Source organism: Odocoileus virginianus, chromosome 15 (genome assembly GCF_023699985.2).
Source record: "Odocoileus virginianus isolate 20LAN1187 ecotype Illinois chromosome 15, Ovbor_1.2, whole genome shotgun sequence".
NCBI classification, from domain to species: Eukaryota; Metazoa; Chordata; class Mammalia; order Artiodactyla; family Cervidae; genus Odocoileus; species Odocoileus virginianus.
Genome location: NC_069688.1, coordinates 35586536 through 35609410, shown reverse-complemented (window position 1 = coordinate 35609410; position 22875 = coordinate 35586536).

Genomic DNA, 22875 nt, shown 5'->3' with positions numbered 1-22875 from the left:
TGATATTCTACTAAATAAAAGGCAATTCTATTTGTCAACTTAGAAAGAAAACTATAAAAGAACTGAAACCTTAATAAAATTTAAAGATATTAAATTTAAGACTATTTTAAAAGTATGTTGGGCTTCAGAGAAATAATATGGAAAAGACTATAGTGGCAGAGATGTTCATTTTAATGACCAAAGGGGCCAGGAGTTAAATAAATAAATTTGAACATTATGAAACAAATGGTTGAAAAGTGAATAAAATCAGAGAATTTAACTTTTTAAATTATTTAATTTGAAAATAATTAAATTTCAACTATATAAGATTTAGGTCCTTAATATGACCAAAAATAAATAAATAACATGTCAACTTGTTTAGCTGTAACTTAGAACCAAAGTCTAGATATTTTTTCTTTTACAGACTTGTAAATACAGAATTTTCTCTACATAACTGATGTGTTTTAAAATATTTATCAAGTTGAATTCTTGACTAAATAGCTGTGAAATTTCATGAATTAATAAAATACAATGAGCAAAACATTCAAATACACAGAAGTGAGATTTTATTTCTACAAAGCCTCAGATTTGGTACAAACTACAACTTTTTCCAAACACGCTTTTTTTTTTTTAAAGCATTCTAAGATCATTTAGGGTAAAGAAATAATACGGATACCATAATTAAATGAATTCAAAACACTCAGGGTACAATTTATACAGTCATTCCTCAGCATCCATGAAAGATTGGTTCCATATTCTAAATGTGTACCTTTTGTGCAAAAAGAAGTACCATTAGTCAAAAATCTCAGGAGTGAAAAAGCAGGAAGGATTATCAACAATAGGATCAGTTTCCCCCATTCTTTAAAATCCTTGAAGTTGCCTTTAATTTCACCACTAACTTCTTGGATACTACCACTTCACATTGAGTCACTAGGAATGTACCAACTCCCACTTTTGTTCCCATCAGCTGGAGCTAATTTTTCCCTGAGTAAATCTAGTATGCCCCAACCCAGTCCAATTGAACAGTCTCTGGAGAAGACCCAGCATTTCATTTTTAAAATTTGCCCCAGTGGTTACATTGTGCATCCAGGGTTTGGAATCTAATGCTTCATTTAACCAGGGCTTCTAAACTTTATTGCGCATGTGAATCACCAGGAATCTTGTTAAACTGCAATCGCTGACCAGGTAGTTCTGAGTTAAGGACTTCCCCCTTACTGTGGTCTACAGAGGTTAAGTGACCAGTTTAGCAATCTTTTTTTTTTTTCTTTCTCTCTTTTTTATCTTATTATCCTCCTAAACCTTCTTCTTTTCTTTTGTGTATTGAGATCCTTTTGTCTGGTGATACTTTTTGTCTTGGAGTCTGACTTGGAAAAATAGCTTTCACTTGTATGAGGGGAGGAAGTGGTTAATATTCAAACCTTCCTAAATATAAGAGGAAATATTTTATCTGAAGTAAATGTATGGAATGAAATGAAGACAGTTGTTTCCATTTTACAGCAATGGAAAAGCCCCTAGTCAGCCACAGTTTGTTCATTTGCAGGTCTCATCCAACATCCTATAAGATATAATCATAAAAAGAACTTGCTGCTGGAGAAAGAGAGCAAGTTTATAATAGTGAATAAGGTATTTTATAAAGAAAAATATACCCTCTTTCGGTAAAACATTCTTCTCCCTTGATCTCTCCATCTCTCTCGTATCACAATCATTTTTTAAAGTATCTTGATGATAGTGCTTCTCAACTCAGGGCAAAAACACCTAAGAAGCTTTTAAAAGTTGTAAAGCCAAGACCTCATCTGGAACAATTTATTCAGTCTCTTGAGACAGAGTCTGAGCATCTGTGATTCTTCCAATTCCCCACACAAGCACACAGATTGAGTTATGAATCCCTGATAAAGATAAGAAGGGTATGCCATGGGCTTTTGGGCCCCCTACACTTCCAGGCCTCCAAAAAAATGGGCAATGGAAATTAATGAGTTAAAAAACCTCAAGAGATTTTTGAAGGTGCATTTGATAAAATTCAATAGTAATCATGAATTTTAAAAAAATAATAAGCAGAAAATGAAACAGACAGTATTCTGTTCTGTTCTGAATACTTAATCTGATTGTTGTTGTTATTTAGTTGCTAAATCGTGCCCGACTCTTTTGCAGCCCTACAGATGATAGACCAGCAGGCTCCTCTGTCCATGCGATTTCCCAGGCAAGAATACTGGAGGTTCTTCTCGACCCAGGCATTAAACCCAAGTTTCCTGCATTTACAGATAGGTTCTTTACCTCTGAGCGACCAGGGGAGCCTTAACCTGATTAAGTGTTCTATCAAAAACATATCAAATTATTAAAACATATCAAATTATTATTATTGTGAAGTGTATAAAATAAAGTATAAAAAGTATACTGTATAAAATAAAGTATAATTTAAGGACAACTTTATTGCTGCTGTTATTTATCTTTGTGCTGAAGGTCTTAACAAAGGAGCAAAGCAAGAAATAATGTATGATAATTATTAATAGAAAAAATACAAAAAGCTATTATTAGGTGTAGGGGATATAAATATCCTCATGGAGAGTATAGAGAGAAATTTCTAGATCTAATAGACTTTCGAAGGCTTTCTGGATACAAGGACAACTTTTTTTTAAATTAATAACATTCCTATTCAACAGCAATAACAGTATTATAAACCTGCAAAAAATTTTTAAATTACTGTTAATAAAAATATGGATAAATTTTAGTACTATATAATGGAATAGAGTTCAGCACTATAAACAATAAATTAATACTTTTATCATCAAGGATAAATCACAAAAAATATGATTTTGAAAAGTTTCATAATAAAGCATTACCAATGATACCATTTATTAATAAGTGAATAAATTAATAATATATGTAAAAAAATAATATATGTATATATAATTGGAGTTTCTTCAGGGCCCTAGTGGTAAAGAACCCACCTGCCAATGTAGGAGACATAAGAGACCAGGGTTCGATCCCTGGGTTGGGAAGATCCCCAGGAGGAGTGTATGGTGACCCACTCCAGTATTCTTGCCAGGAGAATCCCATGGACAGAGGAGCTTGGCAGGCTGTAGTCATGGGATCACAAAAAATTGGACATGATTGAAGCAACTTAGCATACCCACATATATTTATATATATATAATTATTAATATTCATGTAGTTAAAGTATGTGCAGGTGAATAAGAGCTCTGTTGAACTGAAACAGCAACTTTAAGATAACTATTGCCTCAGGTAAGAGAGAGCAATGAAATAGAATAAGGGTAAGAAAGAGTTTTAACTAGTGTTTGTAATATTTCGTTTCTTTAAAAAAAAAAAAAAGAAAAATTCAAAACAAATAGGAAACCAAAATGTTGCCTTTATCATGAATATTTGTGATATGATTCCCTATGCTTTTTTATATGCATGAGACATATTACAATAAAGATTGTTTTTAAAACAGCAATGAGAGATGTATGAGGGTAACTATGGTCATAGGGAATCACAGAACGTGAAGAAGGAGGTGTTTTCAGCAAGAAGATATTTTATCCTTTTGAGCGGCTACAACAAAATACCATAGGCTTATAAACCACTGAAATTTCTTTCTCACTGTTTTGGAGGCTGGAAGTCCAAGGTCAAAGCACTAGCTTATTTGGTGAATAGTGAGGATCATCTAGCTATAACATCACATGGTGGAAGGGGCCAGGAGTCTCTAGGGCCTCTTTTATAAGGGCGTTAATCCCATTCACAAGGTTCCACCCTCATGTCGTAGCCATCTCCCAAAGGCACCACTTCCTAATGACATCACCTTGGGGATTAGGATTTTAGCATACATATTTGCAGGGTGGGAGGTGGGGAGTAGGGGTGGACAATCATAAATATTCAGTCCATAGCAGAAGGGGCACACTTGATTGGGTTGTTAAAAGCTCAATAATTCATTCATTGACATATCAGTAGAGTGGACAAAACTTTGGAAGCATGTATCAGATGGATATGCATTTGAATTTCTATTTGGTCACATATTAGCTGTATGGACATGGTCAGTCTTAACCTCATTAAGCTTCCATCTTTTAATCTGTAAATGTTCATAATCATCATTCCTACTCTGGGGATTATTTTGAAGATCAAACGAGATAATGTATAGAAAGAATTTATTATGTATGTTGGTGACCTAGTCATTTGCATTACCTCTCTCAAGCCTGAGAGAGTTGATTTAGTGAGATAACCTTCCAAGTGTAATAAATTCAATCCAATTGGGATCCATCTGTGCTTCCAAAGAATTTACAATATCATTAGGGATGTGGAGTGTGGGAGAAAGATTTGGAGTCAGATAAATGGGGCTTCATGTCCAGGCTCCTCCACCTAAGTGACTTAAATCTCTCTGTTTTCTTTCCAAGACTAAAACAATGGAGATAATAAAACATTTTTCACAAATTTGTCCCAAGTACTGAATGAGATAAACTATGCAAGAATCCCTACCATAAACCATAAAAGAGTTGTTTAATCAATGTTCATTGCCTTTGGAAAGACAAGAATAATAAGAAAAGTGAGGATAGATCACCAGAATGGGCAATCAAATGCCAAAGTGGGTGGTACAGATAAGTGCTCCAGGAAGCATGAGGGTAATAAGCATGAAAATGTAGGATGCACTGCAGTTTTATTCTGGTAGGATTATTCCAAAGGTGCACTCCTTCTCAAGTCTAGGCAAAGTCGCGTGTTTAAGGAAGAAACAAAATAAAACTCTTCCTTCATCTCTCAAAGAAGATATTGAATTTTTGGCTCATTACCTTTGAGAATTTTCTTCATCAATCTTCTGAAATAGGATCCCTTGAGGCTTCATTCTCATATCTTATCTAGTTCAACAAACCAGTTGTCTTATCTTTTCCTGTTTTAATCTGGAGGTTTCCAGGCATATTTGCCTAAATTTTCATGCCTCATTTGCAAGGCAGAAAATTGTCACTAAATAAGCCTTGGCAGCAGACTGCATGGGTGCACGATTAGCCTGGAATCCTCTGAAAGAGCCGAGATAACCCCTGCAAGAGAGGCTTATCTGGCTTGTTTTTACAAATCGAAAACAAGTTGCTGAACACGGGTTTATCTCAACCAGGAGAGCTACTTCAACAATTCAGATAACTTCCTCTTTGCCAACCAACTTTCTGTTATCAGGAAATACTACACCAAGAGGCTGACTGTGTAAAATATGTGGAAATTTTCATCACACATTTATATTCTGGTTAGAAGATGATGATGTTTAAAGAACAGGCAAGTGTTGAAATGCCACTGAACGTGTACAAAGTCCCTGATAGTCAAAAGAGCTGCCCAGATAGGCTCGTATGTCAATAGCACTGTGACTTTTTGTTTTGCCTTTATCACGACTTGATGTACAATGAGCCATTTACCTGGCAGGGACCAGGGCAATTGTCATCTCACTCTTTTGTTTGTAAAGGTGTATTTCGGAGTTGTATGACTGATTGATGCTCTGTACTCAAGAGCTTTTTATTTCTGGTGTTCTCAGAAATCTCCAAGAAATTCAGAAGATCCATTTAGAACATCTCAAAATCAAAAGCTTCCTGCAAAATTTGAGGAGGGTGGAGAGAGACAGGAATTCGGAAGGCTTCAAAGGAAAGGAAAAAACATGCTAATTTTCAGCCAGGGAATTGATTACCAAAAAAAAAAAAAAAAAGTGGTTTATCCCGCCAACAAGGAAAGGTGAGTGGCAGATGCAGCATCCACAGTTTGGCAAGTGGAATCCTGGGTTGCCAGGGAAATACCACAAAGGAGACGGGAAAATATTACATGGGAAGACAGTAAGAAGGACAGAGCCTGACAGTGGGAAGGAGCAGATGCACTCCAGTGACTGCTCTGTGGGAACTTTAATAAAGTTGACTCAGTCCTGGCAACTGCTAAATAGCCAGTCTAATCGAGCGTTTAATCAAGCCTTCTAACAGTCACAGGAACAAGAAATTGGAGGAAATGCTGAAAAGTAAAAATAAACAATAATGATTCTTTTGTATGTGGCAAACTGCAGAGAGACCAACTAACTCTACTTCTTCTGGAGGATTTTCATTGTGTGAAGGGAATCAGTTCCACGTGAAACAAGACACTGCCAGTAATTGGGTAATAAAGAAGACAAGCCTCTCAACGGAAATACATTTATGAAATAAGAGTGACAAAAGGGAAAAACAGGTGTAAAGAATAGAAGTATAAAATAGCTAAATCATTTACCAACAGAAAGCTTGGGAGAAAAAAAAATGAAATTTTTAAAGAAATCTGAATCTGTACTTAGGAATTGTAAAACTCAAAATATCTGTGAAAGATTTTTGTTATTAATCTGTGAAAAATCATTCTAAGCCTTTTATGTGAAATACAAATTCTTAGCTGGAGTTCACTCTAGAATTCATGCGTGGTTCAAAAAATAAGAGTGTGGACTAGAAGGAGAGAAACTGTAACATTAAACAGCTTACTTCATGATCTGAGATTCAGTTTTGCTCTCCCTGTAAAATGGAATGATATTGATCTCTTGACCTTAATGTGATAATTAAACAAGAACATTCATAAATACTTCCACACTTTCTTGACATATAATAGATGCTCAACCATTGAAGTCAGTCATTATCATCATCATCACAGACACTAGGGTCTCAACTTACTATGCCATAAAGACCTAAGACACAAGGAACTTTGCCTGAGTTCTAAGGGGAGGACCTGTAATTAAACAGAGATTAAAATCAACAAATAACAAATTTTCTAAGGAATTTTTTTCTAAAGAAAAACAGTTTAGGGAGAGCAAACAGTGTTGAAGGTAGTAATGCTTACATGCTAGTAGGATTCAGTGTTATAAAGTGGGAACCAAATCAGGCTTAGGAGATCATGACATCATAGAGATTGCAGGAAGTATCCAAAAATGACATTAGATATTTTTTACTTCCTTGCTGAAAGAGTTTTCTCTTTTTAAGTTCCGTTAGTTCCTAATTAACTCAAAGGGAAAGTACCAGTAGGTTCTAAACCCTCTGCCTTTTTAACATCTCCCTAACACTTAGCAATCCCCCTTTTAACAAAGAAAAGGGGCTTCCCTGATGGCTGAGACAATAAAGACTATGCCTGCAATGCAAGAGACCTGGGTTTGATCCCTGGGTAGAGAAGATCCCCTGGAAAAGGGAGCAAACCTCAGATCCAGAGTTCTTACAGGTAAACATGTCTACCTAAAACTTATTAACGTGATTTATTTTCACAGCCTTTATTCTCTGACTGCCTTTTGTTGATAACAATATATTGCTTTTCCAGTTAAAGTTAGTGATAAAGAACTTGCCTTCAAAATACACATATCTGCATAAAAATGAGTAGGTACAAAGAAAAATATTAACCAAACCATTGCTCAGCTTGTCATTAGTTAAATGTCCTTGGTAAAATTGTTTCAACTTTCTATGCCCTAGTTTCTTACTTATAATATAGGGTAATAATTTTACTTGCCTCATAGGGTTTTAAAAGGATTAATCAAATCATGTATGTGAAGTGTTTAACAGAATGCCTAGTGTATAGCAATAGGCTCAAAAAAAACTTGCTATCATTTTATAAATCAGTTCTTGAGTCCAAAGCATCATTCCATGTAACCAATCTTCTTGTTTAACAGTCTGGTTATCCAAATTAACTCCTACCTAAAAGGGATACCCTGGAGGATCAGTGGGTAAAGAATTTGCTTGCAATGCAGGAGACACAGGAGATGCGGGTTCAATCCCTAGGTTGTGAGGATCTCCTGGAGAAGAACATGGCAACCCACTCCAGTATTCTTGCCTGAAGAATTCCATAGACAGAGTACCCTAGGTGGGCTACAGCCCATGGAGTCACAAAGAGTCAGACACGACGGAGTGACTAACACTTTCACTTTCAATAGGAATAAGTTAATATTATTATTAAAAAAAAATAGTACAAAACATGTACATCCACATAGCTATAAAAAAAGGACACTATAAAAAGGTGCTATAAAAAGCTATAAAAAGGTGCCAATTATTTCACTCCCAGTAGTTTTGCTCAGGAATAGTTTCCGACTTTGCGACCCCATGGACTCTAGCCTGCCAGGCTCCTCTGCCCATGGGATTTTTCAGGCAAAAATACTGGAATGGGTTGCCACTTCCTATTCCAGGGGATCTTCCCGACCCAGGGATCAAACCTGAGTCTCTTGCATATTCTGTTTGATAGGTGGATACTTTACCACTAGCACCACCTTGAATAGACTTTGAAAAATTAGGCAAGGTCATCCAGTATATCAGAATAGAGGTTCACATAGCTATATGTGATTGAATGATAACCAAACTTACACCAAGTATCCCAAAAACCATACAATAAATGCTTCTGATGTTCTCAAAGGTTAAAGAAAGCAAGGAGAAAAATGTTAAAAAAAATAAAGGAAAGTAAGGAAAGAAGGGCCCTAGTAAAGAATGTGTTTTAGAGTATTTTAACCACAATTCAGATTCCCATCACTGCACAAATCTCTGTTGAATAGAAAGACCAATTCTTCTGCTCCCTCAGATGACATGGAGTGGAGACAGAGAGCAAGTCATCCTACGTGTTTTCCATGACAGTAAAGGAAGAAGTACGTCTATCTCTAGTGCTTGTAAAGGGGCCTACACACCTTAGGCTTAATTTTCTGAAGTTAAAAATAAAGCCAACAAGCTGATAAACAAAAAGTATTTAGTTTTACTAACTTCTTACCAACTCAAAGAACTGACCCAAATTTAGACTTGCTGGATTCTGTGAAGTTCCACCCCAAAACATGAAGGTGCTGATAGATTCAGCTTCCCCCAGTTTTTCCCCTATTTCCTATCACCTGTATTCCATCCCTAACTGTGAAAATTCTCACAGACACCTGTGTTGTTAAGGACAAAATATTTGCATCCTTCCCTTTAACTTCATATGTTGAAACCCTAAACTCCCAGTGTGGTAATATTGGAAGTGAGTACTTAAAAGTAAATGAAGTGGTAAGGTAGGGAGGGTCCTGATCTCATAGGATTAGTGTCCTTATAAGAAGAGCTATCTCTCTGCCTCTGTCTCTCTCCACCTCTCCCACATGCATGCATGTACACGCACACAGACACACACACAGACACGCAGGGAGGAAAGGCCATATGAAGACATAGGGAGAGACCAGCCATTTATAAGCCAGGAAGAGAGTTCTTTTATTTTTTGGCCACACTGCATAGCATGTGGGATTTTGGTTCCCTGACCAGAGATCAAACCCATGCCCCCTGCTGTGGAAGCATGGAGTCTTAACCACTGGATCAGGGAAGTTTCAAATTGGTCTGAACTTAGATCTTAGACTTCTAGCCTCTAGAACTGTAAGGAAATAAATTTCTTTTGGTTAAGCTACCAAATCTATGGTATTTGGCTTTGGCAGCCCGAGCTGACGAAGGCATGTATAAACAGCCTGCACTGCACATCCAAGCCCTGTCCACATTCCCTGCAAATAGCAGCCCTTTGGTCACCCTGTACCTGAGGATGTGTACAGTGATTACACAGGATGCTGTCAAGAGGAGAGCCCTGGGCAGAGGCCCATGCATGCCCTGGAAGCCCATTCAGAACTCTTTATCAAGGGAATTTAGAAATTATGAGGACACAGAGTGTGATCTGAAAGAGGGGGCACCAGCTCTGGTGGAGTATGCATGTTTGACTCTAAGGAATTCTCACCCTACAGAGAGGAGTATGAATAAAGGAGGCTCAGAGGGTCCTCTCAATGATGTGGGCCTAATGCTCAGAATGCACATTTAAAGACTCACCTACAGGTCTGAGGTGTCTCAGAGAACTGGACCTTCTCTTTTCAGAATCTCTGATGATTCTGGTGAGCATGACCCATTGGAAAACACTGTTCTAAAAAGGGAGTATTGTGTAGTGGTTAAATGCATGGCTAAATGTGGTTAAAGGCATTATTCAAAGTATCCAATTTTGAATATTATTTCCTCTATCATACTATCCGTGGAACACCACACAAATTATTTATTTACACCTGATTTCCTGTCAAATGGGATATAGTATCTAATTCATATTGTTGATATGAGAATGAGATGAGTGAACATATACAAAACACTGATTCATGTGTCTGACTCACAGTTCAAAAAAAAAGCCAAGAAAATGAGTAAACATTCACTCCTATTTGATGTAGCCACAGGATCAATCTGCACGGGGAAAAAAGTCTTTGTCAAGTTGATTAATAAGCTGCAAGCACTGTGCAGGTAAAGGTATTTAAACCAATGTCTAATGTAAGGTTTTCAACAGATGAGAAATTTTAAATCTTCCATGTGTTCTTCCTATATTCATTATCTTTCTCTTTCATTAACTCTCATAATTGAAAGTTGGTTTGAAATATGAGACACAATTGGGCTGCCAAGGGGATAAAATTGTTGTCTCTGCATAGTGTGAAAGTCATTCTGTCTCTGGTACATAAATTCCCATTAGTAAAAGTGCAAAGTCCATGTCCACCTAGAAGTTCCCATTTCCAGGATTACCAAATCGTCCTGTGATAGAATACCTCTCTGCTTGTTTGCAGCATACTGAATTCCTAATGACTTTCCCCCGTGGAAAAGACATGGTTAGACTTACAGACGAAGCAAATGCTTATTCAGAACACAGATCTAAAAAAGCATGCAGGCTAATGAAATAATATTTCAGATCTCACATTTCCATGTGGCAGAACAGGAATAGAAAGAAATCCTACTAAAGCTGGTACTGACATTCCCAGATGTGCAGCCATTAACACATGCTAAAACTGGCTTTTTAAAGAGTCTATGCATTTTTCTCCAAAGGAATATAAAATATCGTTCTCCAAAGCAGCCCCATAATGCTCTGTCTTCCTTAACTTAGGAGTTATCAAAGCAGCAAGAGATGTTCTGGAACATTGCCACTGTTGTGAATGCCATGAGTAGGGGGAAAGGAGGGTGATATAAATCAGTGTGGTATTTATATTCCTTTTTGGTTCTTTTGACTTCTTACAGAACCATACAATATTGATTTAGAGTGGGATTAGCCCAAAGTCATCTATGCATCACTGAGAGTTTTAGTTGAGGGCCTGTTTATCCTTTATTGTTTACTGCCCTCCAACATATCTTCTGGTGATAAAGATGGGGTTCTGTCAAAGTGCTCAGCGAGAGTAAGCAGTATAAATCCACTCTCCAGCAGTACTGGTAAACTATTAAACACAGCCTCTGCTTGGACCAGGGGTGCACACTATGTTGAAATGACTCCTTTGGGGAATATTGAAGAATTTTATGTCATCCAACCTTTCAAAATGTATTAAAACGCAGCCCAGACATTATCATAATAATTTATATGACCTAGAGTCAGAAGCTATTGATTACTCACCAGAGAATGAAGCCACAAGAATCATCCCATAAAGCCTTAGGACCTTACTATATTTACCACAGTTCTCATAAATGCCAAGTCCAAACTTGGGTTGGATTTTGATTCCAACTTTGTTTTATCAAAATCACTGATGGTATTAAATATAGTTTTTAAAACTTCCTTGACAAGGTTTCTGAGCTCAGCATCCTCTCTTCAGGACTGAATTGAGAACATATTTATTTGTTTATCTATTTTAAATAGAACACAGCAACAACATATTAAAAAAATCATACATCATGACCAAGTGGGCTTTATCCCAGGAATACAAGGATTCTTTAATATCTGCAACTCAATCAATGTAATAAACCACATTAACAAATTGAAAGATAAAAACCATATGATTATCTCAATAGATGCAGAAAAAGCCTTTGACAAAATTCAACATCCATTTATGATTAAAACTCTCCAAAAAGCAGGAATAGAAGGAACATACCTCAACATAATAAAAGCTTCTATATATGACAAACCCACAGCAAGCATTGCCCTCAATGGTGAAAAATTGAAAGCATTTCCCCTAAAATCAGGAAAAAGACAAGGGTGCCCACTCTCACCACTACTATTCAACATAGTTTTGGAAGTTTTGGCCACAGCAATCAGAGCAGAAAAAGAAGTAAAAGGAATCCAGATAGGAAAAGAAGAAGTGAAACTCTCGCTGTTTGCAGATGACATGATCCTCTACATAGAAAATCTAAAGACTACCAGAAGATTACTAGAGCTAATCAACGAATATAGTAAAGTTGCAGGATATAAAATTAACACACAGAAATCCCTTGCATTCCTATACACTAGCAATGAGAAAACAGAAAGAGAAATTAAGGAAACAATACCATTCACCACTGCAACAAAAAGAATAAAATACTTAGGAGTATATCTACCTAAAGAAACAAAAGACCTATACATAGAAAACTATAAAACACTGATGGAAGAAATCAAAGAGGACACAGATGGTGAAATATATACTGTGTTCATGGATTGGAAGAGTTAATATTGTCAAAATGACTATACTACCCAAAGCAATCTATAGATTCAATGCAATCACTATCAAGCTACCAATGGTATTTTTCACAGAACTAGAACAAATAATTTCACAATTTGTGTGGAAATACAAAAATCCTCGAATAGCCAAAGTAATCTTGAGAAAGAAGAATGGAACTGGAGGAATCAACCTGCCTGACTTCAGACTATACTACAAAGCCACAGTCATCAAGACAGTATGGTACTGGCACAAAGACAGAAATATAGATCAATGGAACAAAATAGAAAGCCCAGAGATAAATCCACGAACCTGTGGACACCTTATCTTCGACAAAGGAGGCAAGAGCATACAATGGAAAAAAGACAACCTCTTTAACAAGTGGTGCTGGGAAAACTGGTCAACCACTTGTAAAAGAATGAAACTAGAACACTTTCTAACACCATAAACAAAAATAAACTCAAAATGGATTAAAGATCTAAATGTAAGACCAGAAACTATAAAACTCCTGGAGGAGAACATAGGCAAAATACTCTCCGACATAAATCACAGCAGGATCCTCTATGACCCACCTCCCAGAATATTGGAAATAAAAGCAAAAATAAACAAATGGGACCTAATTAAACTTAAAAGCTTTTGCACAACAAAGGAAACTATTAGCAAGGTGAAAAGACAGCCCTCATATTGGGAGAAAATAATAGCAAATGAAGCAACAGACAAAGGATTAATCTCAAAAATATACAAGCAACTCCTGTAGCTCAATTCCAGAAAAATAAATGACCCAATCAAAAAATGGGACAAAGATCTAAACAGACATTTCTCCAAAGAAGATATACAGATGGTTAACAAACACATGAAAAGATGCTCAACATCACTCATTATCAGAGAAATGCAAATCAAAACCACAATGAGGTACCTTTACACACCAGTCAGGATGGCTCTCCATCCAGAAGTCTTCAAGCAATAAATGCTGGAGAGGGTGTGGAGAAAAGGGAACCCTCTTACACTGTTGGTGGGAATGCAAACTAGTACAGCCGTTATGGAGAACAGTGTGGAGATTTCTTAAAAAACTGGAAATAGAACTGCCATATGACCCAGCAATCCCACTTCTGGGCATACACACCGAGGAAACCAGATCTGAAAGAGACACGTGCACCCCATTGTTCTTTGCAGCACTGTTTATCATAGCCAGGACATGGAAGCAACCTAGATGCCCATCAGCAGACGAATGGATAAGGAAGATGTGGTACATATACACCATGGAATATTACTCAGCTGTTAAAAAGAATTCATTTGAATCAGTTCTAATGAGATGGATGAAACTGGAGCCCATTATACAGAGTGAAGTAAGCCAGAAAGATAAAGACCAATACAGTATACTAACACATATATATGGAATTTAGAAAGATGGTAATGATAACCCTATATGCAAAACAGAAAGAGACACAGATGTACAGAACAGAATTTTGGACTCTGTGGGAGAAGGCGAGGGTGGGATGTTTCGAGAGAACAGCATTGAAACATGTATGTTATCTAGGGTGAAACAGATCATCAGCCAGGTTGGATGCATGAGACAAGTGCTTGGTCCTGGTGCACTGGGAAGACCCAGGGGGATCGGGTGGAGAGGGAGGTGGGAGGCGGGTACGGGATGGGGAACACATGTAAATCCGTGGTTGATTCATGTCAATGTATGACAAAAACCACTACAATATTGTAAAATAATTAGCCTCCAACTAATAAAAATAAATGGAAAAAAAAGAATGCAAAATATCTCATAATATTTTTACATTGATTACATGGTGAATGATAATATTTAGAAATATTGGATTAAATAAAATGTAATATTAAAAAATAATAAATAGAACACAAGTTTACCTTTTTAATATTTATTTTTATTTATTTATTTGGCTGTGCCGGGTCTTAGTTGCAGCAATGCAACTCTTAGCTGCAGCACATGGGACCTAACTTTCCTACCAGGAATCAAACCCAGTCCCCTGAACTGGGAACATAGAATCTTAGCCACTGGAACACTAGGGAGGTCCTGAGTACACAGTTGTGTGTGAAAATGCTCATGTTGAAATTTGCCAACAAGTTTACACTAAGCATATGTCTTAATTGTCACTGTATTCCAACTCCTTAATATCATAGTTAACTCATAATGGGCTCTTAATTAAATATCAAAATAAAAACATAAGAATTTTTATTCAATAGTAAAAAGGCCATCATCTTTTGTGGTTCTTGTCCCTAATTTTATTTTCATCAAAACACTTTTACTACCAGACCTTTCAACAGATTCTTCAAATGGCAAGTTACAAGGAGGAGGGGTGTGGTAGAACAATTACATTAATGCCCCCACCCCCAACTCACCCCTCTCTGTGTCCCAGACTTTTGTCATATAAACTTATAATCTTCCCAGCTCTGACACAGGTCCTGATTATGTGACAGCGTTAGTCGCTCAATCGGGTCCGACTCTTTGCGACCCCATGAACGGAGGAATGTCCATGGGATTTCCCAGGTAAGAGCAATGGAGTGGGTTGCCATGACCGTCTCCAGGGCATCTTCCCAACCCAAGGACTGAACCCAGGTGTCTTGCACTGTAGGCAGATTCTTTACTGTTTGACCTGATTATGTGACACGCTTTAGATAAATAAATGTTTCATTTATTTAGCTGAAGAGTTGTGAGTGTTTGTTATGTAGTCTTAGCTAACTGATTCAGGGAGCTAGCTTAGTGCTTCTCTATTTGATTTTTGTGCTAAGCCTTCTGGAAGAGAACATTCCTCTTTCTGCTCAAAAGTAAGAAAAGTAGAAATGTTGTCATCTCCTCCACCTACGTAATTTTTAGCATACACCTTTTTGATAAAGTTTTACATAATATGCATTATAATCAATCACTTTTCCACTTGCATACTTAGTGCAATATTACTTTTTTTTTAACTTTTCTGTTTGATTTTTTCTGCCAAACACAATGAAAACTTTAGTCTAACTTATAGAAAATAGAATTTGAAAGCAGGATATACCATTTTTTACCCCTCAAAATACCTACATTGCTGCTAAAAGTAAAATACATATAAACATGTAGGAAGACAATGCGTATGAAGCAAGACACGTAGGCTTTCTTTTCAATTGTGGAAGAGAATTTTTCTCTAAGAATAAGATGGAGCCAAGAGAGCCAGTGCTTCCTTCGCACAATAAACACCATGTTTAGGGTTCAATTATGTGTAAACTCACAATGCAGCTTCGGCGGTCCCATCAGAGCAGGACACCAGAATTCTCTTTAGGAGTTATACTGATCATGAACTTCTATAAGAGACTTTTTTCCCTACACCAAGCAAAAACTCATGTCACCAAATAGTACAGAAATGCCTTTTGCTTGGTGCTAATGATTCTAACAGACTCTGAGCTTCTTGAAAGTATAAGTTGGGTTTTATTTGTCTGCTTATCCCAAGCATTGAGAAGGTATGTGGTAGAAGCTACTTAATATTTGCCAAGTGGATGGCAGATGATTAAACACACATTCATCTCTGAAGGCACTTCTGAAATTGCCTGGTGAACTGTCATGGAAAAGGTAAAATTAAAAAGAGCAAAGAATTGAAACTAGACCCATCTATGAAGATCAGGCATTTTGCCAAAATACGTTGCTCCAGGCCCTTGAATTTCAACAAGAATCAATACTGTCACAACTTGTCTTGTCAATCTGCATTTAAACAGGTGAGTATACTACTGTGTGTACTGTTCTTTGTTAATTTTTACTACAACTCTAGTCTTTATCAGGAATCACAATTGTTCCCGCCTATATAACCAGACCAGACTGATTCATTTATTCCTCTATTAATATATTGAACCCCATTTGTATGTTCCACATGTTCTCCATGAATGGTCAGTCAATCAGAGTGTGAAATCTTTAAACAAATAATTTTAAAATAAAATAGTAAGTGCAGTTCCAGAAGATAGTGAAAAGTATTTTACTATTCTTTAATTTCTCTTCAGTTAGCAACATCAGGAACTTCTTATAGAGGAGGTAACATTTCTGCTGAAACATAAAGAATGAATAGGAGTTAGTTTAATTCCACATTGGATACATACTGTATGCCAAAATATGTGATTACCACAGTGAATAAAAAAGATAAGTTTGCTTCCCTCATGTGACTCATATCTAATGATGGAGAATCCTTTCTTATTCTGCTTTCTTCCAACGAACTGATATAGTTCCTGGTATATGATTCAAACAACAAAATCTTATTAAATGGATAAATGGAGGTCACAAAATCTGTGTTACAAGGTCCAGATATTCACTGACCTACATAGGCTATGGTCAGCTTGTTGTTGTCTAGTTGCTAAGTTGAGTCCTACTTTTTGTGACCACATGTACTGCAGCACACCAGCTAACTCAGCTTTAAAATGGCCCCACTCACATGAATTTGAAGCAATACAACTCTTAAGAGAATTTTCCCTAGATATTAAGCATGCATAATGCAACCAAAAAAGTAAAAAACTCAATAAAATATACTGTTCTTCTCTCTGAATGTATATGAGGATTAAAAAGAAGAAATGTGAAATGATTACAATAGCTCAGCAGAAAACAGAAGTCATTTAATACAGAAGATGGAATATATTGGTAATTAAAGAGCTGAACAGCTAACCGGGGGATTCTGAGGCCACCCAGATGTTGAACAACCACAAGAAACTTCTACCCCTTACTTCTAAGAATGGAGAGAACAAAGGAGCAAGAGCCTTCTACTAGAGGGTGGAAATAATTCAGCATCCCTGGTGGGAAACAGGACCTCACTGGGAAGTTCTCAACCCAGAGCTGGAGGCACAGAGAAGAATCATCTTCACTAGAGACAGTACCTGTACAGAGAGACAGAGATGGGTAGAAATCCTCTGGTTCAGTGTGCTGCTCATCAGGTTTTCCCTCTGCAAAATAAATCCCCAATTTGTAGTGTTTGCCAATTTCCATATTGTAAATATTTCCAATGTCACTGATTTCAAAATGCCAAGAATGAACAGCCTACTGGAAAAGTTAATGAGGACTTCAATGTTCTTGCAGCTAATATAAGGTGGTTTCAGCACACTGCTGGTGCTTCTTCCTGCCCTTCTACCAAAGTTTCCTTCCCTGAACCCAGGGGAGGAGGCAGCCTGAGAAATGCATAAAACATTCACAGAACCTGGACGCAGCGGTCACAGAGATTACTATGCTATGATCTAAGGAGTGCCATTCACACTTTATTCTTTGTGAATGTTGCCCTTGGAACTCACCTTTCTGCTCTACATTGCTCAACACAAAACACTTCTGTGTTTTCTGACTGCAGGATCGATTGAAAACATACAACTAAAAGTAACCATTAGAGAAAAGCTTTGCATGAAAATTGTATCAGTAAGGATTCATCAAGGTTCAGAGAATGTATGAAGCAGTTATTTTTTTTTTTTTCCTCTGACCACTGTAACTGCTAAAGTGGAATTCCACTTTTATGTCCTGAGGAAAATACTTAGATTTTATAGCTACAGAGGCTGTTTAATGGTGTTACATATGGACTGTCAGGATGCCCATGATTTATGCGCTGTAGGAAAGGCTTTTCAAATTTAACTCAATCTCTAGTTATTTTTTCCACTGAAAGCAAGGATATAAAACCATCCTGTGAGTGTCACAGCCTGGTGAAAAAAATTACATTGAATTAGTTGAGGCATGATTCATCCCATCTTCATTTTTTTAAAAGGTAAAAACTTGTCTTTGATTGCTATTTATGCTTATACCAAACATTCATTCTGGATTTTTCTTTAGACTCAATGTGTGTGTGTGCATGCTCAGTCATGTCTGACGTTTTGTGACCCCATAAACTGTAGCCCACCTGGCTCCTCTGTCCTTGGGATTTTCCAGGCAAGAATATTGGAGTGGGTTGCCATTTCCTTCCCTGGGGGATTTTCCCCACCCCAGGGATTGAACCAGCATCTCCTGTATTAGCAGGTGGATTCTTTACTACTGTGCCACCTGGGAAGCCCCGAACTTTCAATAGTCAATGCCATGCATATTTAACCTCCCAGGAAGTCTCAAAATATGTGTCAGTGAGATTGTCCCTGATATTCACTTAACTCTAAGAAACAAAGAAAATTTGTCTGAAATTAAAGTACTAATGGATTCAGTTTGGAGAAGGTTTTATCTTTAAATAGCTGGGATCTCTGAAAACAAGTATGACCATTGATTTTGTTTTTAATAGCCATCATTTTCCCCAAACTTCCCCCTGGGTAAGGATTTGAAAGGGGTTGAGATTTTCCACTTATTTTAGAGCGAGAAGCTCACTTCAGCTATTTTTATGTCTTGGAGCTGTCTGGGGGATTACTTTTATGCTATCCTAAAATGTTCACTATTAAAATAATGGGAGAGTTTTTTACACTACCACTAGCATACTATGTTCAAAAAATATTTATTAATATTCCTATCTTAGAGAAATCTCAATGTCTAAAAGAAATAAGTATATAAAGATTTTTCTGAAGTATTACACTGATGGAAGTGTATTGCTCTGGGATCTGAATGTCCCTTGTATGACTAACAATGAAGTACTCACAAGGCCATAGTAGATATTGGAAAATAAGTAAGAAGAACCTTCTGGAAATATAGGAGCTGGAAGTAGATAATATTTTTTTAGATGGAAAAATTGTGCATATGTTAAGTTTAAAATAATCAAAAGATATGAAAATGCTAACATTTGCTATAGACTCCTAAAAGCCAGTCATTTGAGAATAAAGTTTGGAAGAAGACTTAAACATTTAGATATTCTTGTAGGGGAACAAAATTTACCAACCCAAAATTTATCTCTTTGGCATGAGCATTAATTTAGGTTGTTTATTTTTAAGAAATAATAGACTCCAACAGTCTTTCATTTTACCTACCTTAATTGCCTAAAAAATTTTTAAATAAGGGGCCTTTTCCCAGAATAGATCTACCACCAGTGATATCTACAAAAAGAATGGGACAGATGTGACAGGGAGAAACTATCACAAGGCCTAGGGATCAGAAACTACTTTCTGTCCTATTGTCTCTGCATGGCTCAGAAAATATTTGCTTATCATTCATTTGCTTGTCCATCTCCATGGTAATTGCCTTCCATCTGTTTGAACTCCCAAACTCCTATCCCAACATCCTCTTTTATCTTTAGTTGAAGATGGCATTTAAGGTGAGGGCTTTGGTCATTTTGGTGAGCTGCTCAGTTTTCCTGGGTCGCTTAGTCACTCATCCTGTCCGACTCTTTGAGACCCTAAGGAATCTGGCCCACCAGGCTCCTCTGTTCATGGCGATTCTTCAGGCAAGAATACCGGAGTGGGTTGCCATGCCCTGCTCCAGGGGATCCTCCCAACCCAGCAATCAAACCAGTGTCTCTTGTATTGCAGGCAGATCCTTCACCATCTGAGCCACCAAAGAAAACCAAGAATACTGGAATGGGTAGCCTTACCCTTCGGGAGATCTTTCCGTTCCAGTAAGGGAACTGGGGTCTCCTGCATTGCAAGCTGATTCTTTACCTCCTGAGCTACCAAGAAAGCTCTAATCTGTCTCAGGTCAATGTATTATTATACGAGACAAAAGAACCTAAAAGGATAAAGAAAACTTACTTTTTTCCCTACCATTCTGATATAAGATCTACTCACAATATTTGCACCTCTGTTTTCTGTTTTGAATAAGATTTTTTTTTCCCTAACTAATGAACCACTATCTGGAGGAGGAAATGACAATTCATTCCAGTGTCCTTGCCTGGAGAATCCAGTGGACAGAAGAATCTGGCTGTTATATAGTTCATAGGGTCTCAAGGAGTAGGACATGACTGAAGTGACTTAGCAGACATGCACAGACCGCTTCAGTTCCTACATTGTATGTCAAGTGCCCAGAATAGAACTTTGCTGGGGAGAAGTGTGTGTGTGTACACGCCCTTGCACATATCCATTTGTTAGGTAATGTGCATGACCATACTCATTTGCTTTTTTCCCTTCTAGGAATTCTTTAGATGTTCTGAGGTAAGTTTGTCAGCAATTTTCTATGAAACCTTGAACAATTAACTTAGTGTATTTACATTTTTGTTAACTAATTTACAAAAGGGAAAAATAGTATTGACATAAATAATAATTTTACTTACAGAAATTTTAAAATTATTTTGCAATGATTTGAGAAAAGTGAATTAAATTAGTGTCCTTTCCGAGTTTTTCCAGAGTTTCAGATCATATGCTCTCCAGAGTAACTAAGTTTTGACTTAGGAAACTGATAAAGTTAAAGTAACTTTAAAACAATTTATTCCCGTAGTTTATGTAGCTTACATATTGAAAGCATTGGACCAATCATCAAATAGATAAATTATTATTGTTAAGAGTATGTTATGGAGAGTATGTATGTTTATTATGAAATACAACAAATACAGCTATTGAAAAAATTCTATACCCATCGATGATATTATGTTTTCAAACAAATTATGTACATTTCCATTGCTGTCCTTTACTTTTTCTACTGGTATTGCATTTTCCCCCAGAAAGAATCATATTTTTATGAAGTTGCAATTGTTATAGGAGTTATTCTGAAATTTAATTCTAAATATGTGCAGACAATATTATAACCATCATTTACTGAATTAAAACAGCTTTTCTGATATATGCATGCATATCTCATGCTAAGTCACTTCAGTCCTGTCGACTCTTTGCAATACTATGGACTATAACCTTCCAGGCTCCTCTGTCCAAGGGATTCTCCATGCAATACTGGAGTGGTTCACCATGACCTCCTCCTGGGGATCTTCCCAACCGAGGGATCAAACCCAAATCTCTTATGTCTCCTGCATTGGCAGGTAGGTTCTTTACCACTAGCACCAGTGGTAAACAAAAGGGAAGTCTTTTCTGATCTATAATATCTCACAAATCTCCACTGCAAAGAAATTCTTACTTGTGCGACAAGGTCAAAGTTCAAGTAAAATGTTATTTTTCTTTCAGATCAACAGCTCTATGATTATTCTCTTTGTATATCTCTCTTTTAGGTAGGGATTTTTAATACACCTAATCATGCATTTATATTTTCCTTAGGTTTTCCTTTTTTTGATTTTGTATGTATTCTCTTCCAAGGAACTATTCACAAATTCAAACAGTTAGTAAACTTCAGATTATTATGTGAACAAATAAGCTTGGGAATTATTTTCCAAATACTGGTGAGGGAGTTTCCCTGCAGTTTTTGGTCTATTATTTTCTGTTAATGAATAAGTAGTGCAACAAAATCATGAAAAACATAAAATTGACATACATTGACATAAGTTTCATTTTAAAAAGTCAAAATCTCTCTTTGTAAAAAGCTAACTTCTAATTTGTATAGAAATCTGTAAAATCCTAGAGGCTATGTGAAAATCCCCACCGTGCTTTCTGAGACAGAGAGACTTGAGCATGGCAATTATTGCATTGTTTGTGGTTACAGTGCACTTAACTTCTCTCTGATGTGTCCTTAGGAACAGAAGGAAAATTGACATAACCAAGATTTTAATGTTTTTCTTCCTCTCTTACCTAACATCTTGACATCGATGACTTTATAGTATAGTAATTATAGCTTTTTTTTTTCTTAACAGCAGGGAAAATGGATAATATTAAGCATATTTAACAACCCATTGAATATGAAGTGAAGTGAAAGTCACTCAGTCATGTCCGACTCTTTGCGACTCCATGGACTATACAGTTCATGGAATTCTCCAGGCCAGAATACTGGAGTGGGTAGCTTTTCCCTTCTCCAGGGGATCTTCCCAACCCAGGTCTCCTGCATTGCAGGCAGATTCTTTACCAACTGAGCTATCGGGGAAGCCCATTGAATATGGATAATGCTTAATCATAATAATGCCAAATGATAGTAGCAACCAATGAGAATGGATCTTGTCTATAAACAACTCATGACAATCAGCCAAATAGTAGTCTTGACACAAGTTCATTGTGACAAAGAAATTTCCAGAAGCACAAAAAAGTTCCTGTTCCCTACTCCGTGTCATGGTCTGTAAGTATATTCCTAATCTCTGGTGTTTAAATAGCTAGATAAAATACATATAGATACAAACATAGTCAACAATATATTTTTTAAAGTAGCAACTCGGTAAAAAATTACTAGGCTCAAATGGAAGGGAAATTGAGGACTAAGAAAGAAAGCTGCTTTGGAATCTTCTTCTGTCCCAAGAGGATTTGATGATCCAGGAAAATTATAATATTTGTTTTGTCAGCTTCATAAAGAAGCGGGGACAGAAAGCAAAGCATTGCACATATAAGGTGGGAAGCTGAACGGGAAACCCAGCTGAATAGACTATATACTTAAGGTGAGGATGAATCTCCCATGTTGTTCAGGGGTGTTTTAAACCTTAAAAACATGTTAAAGTAGTACTCGAGGCTGTGTCCATGGTCTCCTAGCAGAAACAAATACCAATTTTCTTTGGATAAAAGTATTTTCATTATAGACTTTATTTTGTTTCTGAAAAGATTTTTATCAAATGAATTGTGCAATACGCAGTTAGTGATGATGATGCACACAAGGAAAGTAAACATTGTAAGCAGGAACT